Below are 12,677 nucleotides of genomic sequence, written 5' to 3' on the forward strand. Positions count from 1 at the left end.
TTGAAGGCTATAAGAGATCTATTCAGAATCTCTGGTACAAAGACTTCTCCAATGATTACTGAAGGTGATGGAAGAGAAATTCCTATGCTGAAGAATTCTGCTAAGGTGGAAGTTATTCTGAAAGGAAGATGCTTATGTTATAATGAAAACTCTTCACATCATAAGGTTATCAGACTTGGTGATGGACTTGAAAGAACATCCATTCAAGCTCTCAGAACAGCCATTTATCAAATTGGTGATAATAATGAAGAATAACTGATGCAGGTCAAAGCACAGTTAGCTGAAGTTCTGAAGAAAGCTGAAGATAATCTGATAAATGATTTTGTTAAGAATCATTATGGATTCAGATTGATTCAGTGATGATGGTAAAGCTGGATATTTTGTAAGTTTTTATTAATAGTCTTATCAAACTCTTATTGCATTTGATCTTAAATGTTTTTGACATCATCAAATCTATTAACTTGTATATTCTTGCATAATTTACGAGTTGGGGGAGATTGTTGGATATATTTGAGATGTCATGTCTAATATGTTTCATGTTTAGTTTTCAGATCTTAACTAACAGGGAATATCAATTCTTACTAAAATCAGGATTTACTGGAAGTCAGGACTTAAGGATATCAGGACTTAGATTATCAAAAGATACTATCAGAACTTAAGTACCGGAGGACTAACAGTTAAGGAATGAAGCTGATTTACAGAAAAGAAGATCGAAACTAATATGGAATAAGATATGCATGGAAAGAGTTCAAGGACTAGAAGAATTATATAAGATATCTGGTTGATATATTTTAGGAGACAAAATTATATTCCATATCAACTAGAAGTTATCTTGTAACTATGTATCTATATAAACACAGACATAGGTTTACTCTATAAGAGTTACGATCATCGAGAAGATCATATATTGTAACCTAGCAGCTCTCATGATATTTGTTCATCACTGAGAGAGAACAGTTCCATTGTAACAGAGTTTGTTATATCGAATACATCTGATTTCTGTTACTTGTGCTTTAAATCGATTTGATTGTATTATACACTATATTCAACCCCCTTCTACAGTGTTGTGTAACCTAACAATACTAAAGAACATTAACTAAAAGAATAAAGAGAGTTGAATAATATATAACACAAATATGGGATTCTAACTTCATTAAATACTTCATTCAATAGCCTTTTCATTCTTAACATTAGCATGTAATGGTGATGACACTAATCAGATAACACGAAACTGCTAAACGCCAACTTTCGTTGCACGAATAACATACTACCAGACATCCACAAAAGAGATAGAAGATGAATAGACACCAATTATATTGAGACCCTATATGTCTATAGAATTTGACAACATAACGGTTTAATGCACAAGTTATCTATCGTGATTACATAGGGCAAGTAAGATGGTTAAAATTACCTACGAATCATGCATAACAATAACACATGAACCTATGCTAGCATGACAAGTTCCAAATCCTTAAATTCACTATCGCTGCATTAAAGATTAACACGCTATCTTATAAGTTCGCGACGCTCATAAGACGAATAAGCATAACCAGTACTAGGTTATCATACAATCACCACACACTAAGGCATCGAACCAAATTAACTAAAAAAATCCATAAATAAATCCGCTAGAACCCCATGATAACGATTAGCCCATAATCGGACTCATCATCAACGTGGGTTCCGATGAAAGCATGGTATAATAAACGTAGTCTTTATAAAACAATAATAAACAAAGTACGTAATCCAGAGTATTAGGTTCAACAAAACAAGAAATGAGCATCCAAGATTAAAACTTAGAACAAAGATTCACAAGAATAAACTAGATCTTTTTCGCCTTCGTTAAATTGTGTTATAGGTCTTCTTGTCGTCTTCTCCTTAAGCTCTGTTTTTCGTCTCCTTATGAAAACGACCTTTATTTATGTATATATAGCAGCCCATGCATAATAGAAGTTCACCAATCAAAAGTCCACAAGAATCAGGATTCTGAAATCCCGACCCGACGCGGGCGCGCGCTTGACCAGCGCGGGCGCCCTGTGTTTCCGTTCCTCGACCACGGGCGCGCGCTATGACAGCGCGGGCACGTCGGTCTTCTGGAAAAAACTTCTTTTTCTTCTTTTCTTGCTGCAATGAGATGGTCTTCACGAGCCTTTATTCCTTGGACACCATCCTAACACCATATTAGCATCAAATCAATGCTAATTCACCTGAATTCCGGATTAATGCCTGAAATGCAAAAACACTAGAAAACACATTAAAACACCAACAACTTGAGTATAAATACACCAATTCAGAGCTTTATGGAGCGTTATAAAGTGTCATAAATGCCACTCAACATACCCCCAAACTTGAATCGATGTTTGTCCTTAAGCATAAACAGACTCAAAGAACAAGAAATAAAAATGCATGAATGCAACGATCCCCACAGAATAACCAAACCAATCAACAAGCAACATCTCAAAAAATGCAGTTATTCGCATAAAGATCAATCAAACTCCACAAATCAACTTACAAACCAGAGATGTGCGTGTGTGCAAATGCTTACAGATATACCGTCGCAACTAGATCAATAATCATGACTCACTATTCATCAAAGCAATCGCAAGGTTATAAATAAAATAAAAGCTAGACTCAAAATAACTTATAACACTTCAATTCTTATATTGGAGTTTTATATGGATTCATGCTTTTATTCATAACACATAAACAACACAAATATGCTTATTTGACCGTGAAATGAGTGAGGTCCACAAAAGAATTATACAATATTACCCATGTAGCGAGCGTTAGGTTAGCGGATCCCAGACTATAAAAGCCTTAGGTCACTAGGCACAAAGTCCCCTAAGAACTTAATAACTCGAGTACTAAAGAGCCCACTCGTGATCAATTATACATAACACTTATTTTTTTTCTTATTTTTTATCTTTTTCTTTTTTTTCACAAATTTCTGAATGAGTGCGTTTCGCTCCATCTCGCTCAACCCTAGACTACTCATATAAAATGAGCTGGCTACTAGCCATTTGACACCTAGCCACAACAACTAGCAATGAAATCCAATTTTCTCCAATTTTTAAATATCCAAGTTAATTTATTATTAAGAGAATATCCTAAATTCTAAATATAAACAAGCGATTAAACCTCGACAAACAAATAAATCGTGACCATGATCTAGCCCTCAAGCAACTTATAAGACTTAGTGAAATACAATTATCTCTGGCATATAAATCAACTCGACAAGACTTAACATCACTAAATACGACATCACTACACTAACATCAATATCAAAAATCAATCAGAAAAATCATCTATGGGATCATGTTATTATGCAAATGCATGAAACTATATGAATACACTATCATAAAAAATTACAAAAATAAAATAATAAAAAAAACTAATACATGGCAAATATGTAACTATATGCGCTAAACTATCATGAATATGCAAACTATATGCGACTCACACAAAACATATTCCTTCAACTACTACCCCCAAACTTAAAATTTTCACTGTCCTCAATGAAGGTAATAGTAAGGAATTAGGCATACCTAATCAGAATCAGGATCCTTACCCACAATGGGTGGAGTGTTAGGCGTGTCTAGAGGTGGATACACAGAGTCCTCACCAAATACTGGTCACTGGATGTCAACACTTGTGGCTCTGAATGCAGTCCCTAGTGCCTGGGTGAGATCACGTGCAAACCGACTATAGATGTCATGCATCGCATCCATCCTCCTCGCTAAACGCCTATACTGCGCCATGCTCATACCAATTCCAACATCTGCTCCTGCTTCCTCTTGCTCCTGCTGCGATGGCCTAGCCTCTTCAACCCAACTGAGATCTCCAAGCTGTTCTGCTCGTCTGGGATGCCCCAGCAACTGGCCTCCCACCAGGCAGATGGTCAAAAGAATACCCAAGTCCCTTCAAATCAGGCTTGCCTCCATCCCACTCTTGCATCGTCAACAAAGTGGTGTTGTCAATCGGAGAACTCGAAATCTGGAGCTGCTCTTGTGCTGGCCAATGAACACCCACTGCCACACACAGCTTTGTCACAATGGACGCATAGGGTATAGAACCCGTAGTACTCCCTCACAAAAATCTCAGAATCCCTTGGTGAATAATCATACCAATGTTCACATAATCCCCCTGCAGAATACCCCACAACAAGCGTACACGCTCCACAATGACATCATGCACATGAAAAGATGGCATGATGTTAGCACAAATAAAATAATTCCATGCACGTGTAAACCTGTTCATGCACGAAGCAGGGAACGTGAAATAATCAGTTGTTCCCCTCTTAAACTTCTAGTGAGTCTCAGGCACACACAGAGTAGCAACTATCAAATCCAAATCAAACTCCTCCGGAGTCTTCTCATTCCAAATATCCTGACCGGGCTTTCTCGCGGGCTGTTCAATCACCCTCCTTATTGCCGCAACACTGTACTCTACAGTCATCCCCCTAAGGCCTAACCACAGTGAAACCATTCTTCTCTGCCTTCGCATTAACATAAAACTCACGAGCCACACTCATGGGCACAACAACAGGGGCCTCACAAAAAGCAACCCAACCCATCTCCAAGATCATCTCCAACAACTTACCATCTTTCCCTGATGGCAGAAAACTACGCTCCTTGGCTATAGGCTTCGAGAGAAGCCTCGCAGACTCCGCTTCAGCCTTGAGAGTTGAAAACCTTGGCCTGGCACCACCCACACTCGAAGAATCAGTGGTGCTGCTGCTTACTTGAGTTCACTGTCTTTTGGGTGCCATTGGGATTGAATAAGAGAGAATAAAAGATAAGTGTTTAAGAGAGAATTATGTTTGAGAAATTAAGAAGTGATGGAGAAGTTTGTATCTAAGTATGTGTATATATAGGAGATTGGGAGAGCATTAAATATGGAATAGAAGTGGGAATTGATTATGGGAATAGTGGGAATAATGGGTTTGATTTGGAGAGGGAAATTTGGGATGTGGAAGAGTAAAAATCGGGTAGAAATTGATTTTTGGTAAAGTCCCCGATTTTTTCTTCTTTTTCTGATTTTTATTTTTTTGGATTCGAGGGCAGCGCGGCCGCGCGCTACCTCGGCACGGGCGCGCCGTGCTTCTGACTTTTCAGCGCGGCCGCCCCACCAGGCAGCGCGGGCGCACTCTGTTTCTAGAAAAGTGGCACGGCCGCCCCGCTTCCTCAGCGCGGGCGCGCCGTGCTACTGTAGTTGGCCCCAAAATTTTTTATTTTTTTGATTTTTTTGTGCTTTTCTCCTTTCTTTCTTCTTCCTCTAACTACTAATGTACAAGAAACTTGGTTTGCCTCCCAAGAAGCGCTTGCTTTACATCGTTAGCTTGACGTAGAAATGCGAGATAAAACGGACAATAAAATGGCACTAACCACCTCACGGTTTGCCGTGTCACCATAGTAATGCTTCAAACTCTGACCATTTACCTTGAATGTTTGTCCCAGATCATTTTCAAAATCTCCACCGCTCAATGTGGAAACACAGTTTTGACAACAAACGACCCTGACCACCTCGACTTAACTTTCCAGGAAAAAGACGGAGACGAGAGTTAAACAAAAGAACTTGTTGCCCCGACACAAATGATTTGAGCACTAGACCCCTATCGTGCCACCTCTTGACTTTCTCCTTATACATTTTGTTGTTTTTATATGCCTGAAGTCGAAACTCATCGAGTTCATTCAATTGAAGCATCCTCTTCTTTCCAGCTGCATCCAAATCAAGTTTCAACTTCTTCAAAGCCCAATACGCTTTATGCTCTAGCTCCACCGGTAAATGATACCCTTACCATAAACCAACTGATACGGCGACATTACCAATGGCGTCTTGTATGCTGTTCTGTATGCCCAAACAGCTTCATCAAGCTTCAAAGACCAATATTTTCTCGATGGATACACAACTTTCTCTAAAATACGATGATTCACATTATACATTTGCATCATAGCAGTGAACTTGCGATTGCAAAAATGTGACCCCTCATCACTGATTATGACTCTTGGAGTTCCAAACCTTGTGAATATCTGCTTGTGAAGAAAATTAAGCACTACCTCCACATTGTTCGTTGGCAACGCCTTGACTTCAACCCATTTCGAGACATAATCAACCGCCAACAAGATATACTGATTGTTACAAGATGAGACAATTGGCCCCATAAAGTCAATTCCCCATACATCGAAGACTTCAACCTCGAGAAGCACATTAAGAGGCATCTCATCCCTCTTGGACATATTACCCACACATTGACATCGATCACATTTCAAAATGAACTGATGAGCATCTTTAAACAGAGTCGGCCAAAATAAACCTGCTTGAAGAATACGAGCTGCTGTCTTTTCTCCACCATAATGTCCTCCATAAGCCGTTGAGTGGAAATCTCGCAAGATCCCCTCTGTTTCGCTATAAGGAATACATCTCCCGATGATTTGGTCAGCTCCTTGTCAAAAAAGAAATGGCTCATCCCACATATACCACTTTACTTTATGCACAAACTTCTTCCCTTCAGTGTACGATAAGTCGGGAGGCATGATATTACTCACAAGGTAGTTCACAATGTCTGCAAACCACGGTTCTTCCTCTTGCACTCCAAACAGCTGCTCATCAGGAAAAAACTCATTTATTAATGTCTTATTTAGTGAAGTTACACTTGAATCCTCTAAACGAGAGAGATGATCGGTGACTTGATTTTTAGTCCCTTTTCTGTCCTTGATCTCTAATTCAAACTCCTGAAGTAAAAGAACCCATCGAATTAATCTAGGCTTCGAGTCCTTCTTCAAGACAAGATAGCGAATGGCAGTGTGATCAGTGAAAACTGTCACCTTCGTCCCAAGTACATAAGATTGAAACTTCTCACAACCATGGACAATAGCCAAAAGTTCTTTCTCAGTAGTGGTGTAGTTCAGTTGAGCACTATTAAGAGTTTTACTCGCATAGTAGACTACATGAAATATGTTGTTCTTTCTTTGCCCAAGAACTGCTCCAACTGCATAATCAGTTGCATCACACATCATTTCAAACGGTTCAGACCAATCAGGTGCAGTTATGACATGTACAATTATCAAACTCTTCTTTAGCGTCTCAAACACAGCAAGACACTCGTCATCAAACTTGAAAGGAACATATTTCTCTAGCAAATTACACAACGGATTCGAAATCTTAGAGAAGTCTTTGATGAAATGCCTATAGAAACCTGCATGACCAAGAAAACTTCGAATTCCCTTAACAGAAATTGGTGGAGGAAGTTTTTCGATAACCTCCACCTTGGATTTGTCCACCTCAAGACCCTTACTACAAACCTTGTGACCAAGAATTATGCCTTGGCGCACCATAAAATGATATTTCTCCCAATTGAGAACCAAATTGGTCTCAACACACCTTTTCAGCACTAACCCAAGATTGTGCAAACATTTATCATAAGAAGTTCCAAAGACCAAGAAGTCGTCCATGAATACTTCTACATTATTACCAATCATATCAGAGAAGATAGCCATCATGCATCTCTGAAAAGTGGCTGGTGCACCACATAGCCCAAAAGAAACTCTCCGGAATGCAAACGTACCAAAATGACATGTGAATGTAGTCTTCTCCTGATCTTCTGGAGTGATACAAATCTGATTATATCTCGAATAGCCATCCAATAGACAGTAGTAATCATGCCCAACCAATCTATCAAGCATCTGATCAATGAAAGGAAGAGGGAAGTGATCTTTTCTGGTAGTTTTGTTCAGCTTTCTATAATCCATGCAAACTCTCCATCCCGTGACTGTTCGTATGGGAATAAGCTCATTCTTCTCATTTGCTACCACCGTGATACCACCTTTCTTTGGCATACACTGAACTGGGCTGACTCAAGAACTGTTAGAAATTAGGATAGATGATCCCTGCATCTAGCCACTTGAAGATTTCCTTCTTCATAACCTCTTTCATGATCGAATTAACCTTCTATGTTGCTCAACAGTAGGCTTGCTACCTTCCTCTAGCAGAATTTTATGCATGCAATAAGAAGGGTCGATTCCCTTGATATCTGCTATATTCCATCTAATTGCCAATTTGAATTCTCTCAGAATTCTCAAGAGTTTTTCCTCATCACTACCCGAAAGGTCAGATGCAATAATAACAGGCAAAGTAGATGCATCACCTAAAAATGCATACCTCAAATGTTCAGGTAAAGGCTTAAGCTCAAGAGTAGGAGCTTCCTCAATAGATGGCTTGATGCGCTTAGGAGATTTATTCAGCTCCTCCATTCCAAGAGATTCAAAAGGCATATCCATCTTACTTTTCCAGGGAGAAGCATTCAGATATTGTAAATGCTCATCACCTTCGTCATCTTCACTATCAGAATTCCCCAACAAGGCCTTTTCTAAGGCATCGGACCTTAGCAATCGGTCAAGTTCAGACATAACTACAGAATCGACCATCTCCGCCTTAAAACACTCCTCATTTTCCATAGGGAATTTCATTGCATTGAACACATTAAATGTTACATCCTGATCCAACACTCGCATGGTGAGCTCACCTTTCTACACATCAATCAAGGTTCATCCAGTCACCAAGAAAGGTCTTCCCAAAATTATGGGAATATTTTATCCTCCTCGAAATCAAGAATTACAAAATCAGCTGGAAAGATGAGTTTATTCACCTTGACCAAAACATCCTCAACAATGCCTCGTGGATAAGTAATAGAACGATCGGCCAACTATAAAGTCATATAAGTAGGCTTTGGATCCGGTAAGTCCAACTTCTTGAAGATTGACAAAGGCATCAGATTGATGCTAGCTCCCAAGTCACATAAGCATTTGTCAAATGACACCTTTCTAATGGTGCATGGAATAGTGAAGCTTCCAGGATCTTTAAGCTTCAGAGGCAACTTCTGTTGCAGCACAACACTGCATTCCTCCGTGAGAGTAACGGTCTCTAAGTTATCAAGCTTCACCTTCCGAGAGAGAATACCTTTCATAAACTTCGCATAACTAGGCATTTGTTCAAGAGCTTCAACGAAAGGTATGTTGATGTGAAGTTTCTTGAACACCTCTCGAAACTTCTCAAACTTCTTATCCAGCTTTTTTTTCTGCAGCCTTTTAGGAAAAGGAGGTGGAGGATAGATCTGTTTCTCCCCTGTATTACCCTCAGGAGGGATGTGCTCAATAGTAGTGTTCCTTGGTTCCACTTCTGCTTCTTTCTGCACTTCTTCTTCTTCAGCCTCAATTTCAGATTCTAGAGTCTTAGCTTTTTCAGGACTTGCAACCTTACCAGACCTCAATGTAATTGCCTTAACATGCTCCTTAGCTTCCTTCTTGCCTGGCACTTTAGTATCACTTTGAAGCGTGTCGGGTTGACGATTCAGTAATGCATTAGAAATCTGCCCAATCTGATTCTCCAAGGTCTTGATAGAAACAGCTTGGCTCTTGCACATAAGCCTCAACTCCTCAAATTCAGGTTTTTTATTAGCTTGCGGTAACTACTGAAGTTGAAGTTGTAGTATAGGGGCATATTGCGGTTGTTGAAAATCAGGAGGGTTATACTGCTTTGCTGTGAATGGCTGATAAGGTTGTTGCACCGTATTCTGATTATTGCTCCAGCTGAAGTTAGGATGATTGCGGTTGTTGGGATGATAAGTGGTTGTAGCTTGCTGCTGTGATCTCTGAAAGTTGCTCACAAATAAAGTTGATTTTCTAGAAATAGCACACTGCTCAGTTTCATGTGCCCCGACACAAAGCTCACAAACACTAGTGATTTGATTAACTCCATAATTAGCCAAAGAGTCCACTTTCGTCGTTAAAGTTTGAAGTTGAGCAGCTATAGCAGTAGCTGTATCCAATTCCAGAATTCCTGCTACCTTGCCTTGCAACATTTTTTTGCGTAGGATTTTGGTATTCATTAGCTTCCATGAGCTCTATCAACTCATAAGCTTCATTATAGCTTTTGGCCCATAAGGCTCCACCAGACACTGCATCGAGCATAGGTCTAGACTGTGCCCCCAAACCATTATAGAAATAGTTTATAATCATCCAATCAGGCATGCCATGCTGTGGGCACTTCCTTAGCATCTCGTTATATCGATCCCAAGCCTTACACAGAGATTCTCCAGTTTGCTATGCAAACTGAGTAAGATCATTCCTGATTGCAATAGTCTTCTCCATATGAAATAATTTAGTGAGAAACTTTTGAGCAAGATCCTTCCATTTGGTGATAGAACCTGGTGGTAGAGAATGTAACCAGCACTTTGCTTTATCCCTCAGAGAGAATGGGAAGAGTCGCAGCTTGATAGCATCTTCAGTCACCCCATTGAACTTAAAAGTGTCGTAGATCTCGATAAAATCCCTGATGTGCATATTGGGGTCTTCTATAGGAGAACCCCCAAACTGAACTGAGTTCTGTATCATCTGAATCGTGCTCGACTTGATCTCAAAAGTGTTAGCTGAGATGGCTGGTCAGATGATGCTTGACTGAATATCATTGATCTTAGGCTGAGAATAGTCCATCAAAGCCTTCAGAATTTCTGCTTGATCTCCCATCACTACTAAAGCCGGTTCCTCGACTTTCTCCTCTTCTACTTTCTCTTCGTCCTAAAAAACTTCCCTTCGAATCACTACAGCTTCCTCCTTGGCTTGATCCAGATTTCTCTTACGAGCCCGCAAACGCGTATGCATACACGCTCAGTAGAGTACCTGAAACACGACAAGGAAAAGAGTAGGTAAGTAATAATGTCCGAGTCAATGAACTTTAACGATCACTGATGACAAACACATAAATGAAAAGTTAACACTGAGTCCCCGACAACGGCGCCAAAAACTTGTTAGTCGTTAAATACGCGCTAATAATTCACGCAAGTATACGCGTTCGCAAGTAATATAGAATTATTTCTAGTTCGTTCCCACACAGGTTGGTTTAGGTTAACTTTGTGATTTATGCACTTATGCAACAATGATATGGCTATTATTCAATGCTAAGATGAATAACAATTTGGGTTTTGATTATACTACGATTAACTATGGAGAATTATACTAAAGAACATTAACTAAGAGAATAAAGAGAGTTGAATAATATATAACACAAAAATGGGATTCTAACTTCATTAAATACTTCATTCAATAGCCTTTTTGTTCTTAACCTTAGCATGTAATGGTGATGACACTAATTAGATAACACGAAACTGCTAAACGCCAACTTTCATTGCACGAATAACATACTACTAGACATCCATAAAAGAGATAGAAGCTGAATAGACACCAATTATATTGAGACCCTATATGTATATAGAATTTGACAACATAACGGTTTAATGCACAAGTTATTTATCGTGATTACATAGGGCAAGTAAGATGGTTAAAATTACCAACGAATCATGCATAACAATAACACATGAACCTATGCTAGCATGACAAGTTCTAAATCCTTAAATTCACTGTCACTTCATTAAAGATTAACACACTATCTTATAAGTTCGTGACGCTCATAAGACGAATAAGCACAACCAATACTAGGTTACCAAATACAATCACCACACACTATAAGGCATCGAAACAAATTAACTAAAGAAATCCATAAATAAATCCGCTAGAACCCCACGATAACGATTAGCCCATAATCGGACTCATCATCAACGTGGGTTCTGATGAAAGCATGGTTATAAAATAAATAACAAACAAAGTACGTAATCCAGAGTATTAGGTTTAATAAAATAAGAAACGAGCATCCAAGATTACAACTTAGAAGAAAGATTCACAAGAATAAACTAGATCTTCTTCGCCTTCATTGAATTGTATTATAGGTCTTCTTGTCGTCTTCTCCTTAAGCTCTGTTTTTCGTCTCCTTATGAAAAATGACCTTTATTTATGTATATATAGCAGCCAATGCATAATAGAAGTTCACCAATCAAAAGTCCACAAGAATCAGGATTCTGAAATCCCGACCCGGCACGGCCGCGCGCTTGACCAGCGCGGGCGCGCTGTGTTTCTGTTCCTCGACCGCGGGCGCGCCGGTCTTTTGGAAAAAACTTCTTTTTCTTCTTTTCTTGATGCAATGAGCTGGTCTTCACGAGCCTTTATTCCTTGGACACCATCCTAACACCATATTAGCATCAAATCAATGCTAATTCACCTGAATTCCGGATTAATGCCTGAAATGCAAAAATACTAGAAAACACATTAAAACACCAACAACTTGAGTACAAATACACCAATTCAGAGCTTTACGGAGCGTTATAAAGTGCCATAAATGCCACTCAACAGAAAGCAAAGCTCAAAAAGATGATAAAGGCTTATATAAATTTTGTTCACGTATTTGGTTTCCGAACGTTGCAGAGCTGAAATATGAAATTTTATACGAAGCGCATAATTCAAGATTTTCAATTCATCCCAGAAGTACAAAAATGTACCAAGGTCAGAAGGAGAACTTCTGATGGCCAAACATGAAGAAGGAGTTTGTTGAATGGATAAGTAAGTGCTATACATGGCAAAGAGTGAAAATGGAAAACCATCGACCCAGTGGGTTACTTCAACCACTAGTTATTCTCGAATGAAAATGGGAGCACATTGCAATGGACTTTGTGGTCGGATTACCAAAAACAAAGATGGGACATGATGCAGTTTGGGTGATTACTAATTGACTGACTAAATCTGCGCATTTCATGCCAATTAATGAAAGATTCTCATTGAAAAAGCTGGTTA

General features: G+C 39.2%; 1 non-coding gene across 1 annotated transcript; it reads left to right on the plus strand.

Moving 5' to 3' along the window:
* Nucleotides 1-10,026: 10,026 nt before the first annotated feature.
* On the plus strand, nt 10,027-10,133 carry LOC141694705 (small nucleolar RNA R71). The gene has a single exon (XR_012563990.1). It is a non-coding gene; the product is annotated as a small nucleolar RNA R71 (small nucleolar RNA).
* Nucleotides 10,134-12,677: the final 2,544 nt, after the last annotated feature.

The sequence above is a fragment of the Apium graveolens genome, chromosome 10 (assembly GCF_009905375.1).
Source record: "Apium graveolens cultivar Ventura chromosome 10, ASM990537v1, whole genome shotgun sequence".
Lineage (NCBI taxonomy): Eukaryota > Viridiplantae > Streptophyta > Magnoliopsida > Apiales > Apiaceae > Apium > Apium graveolens.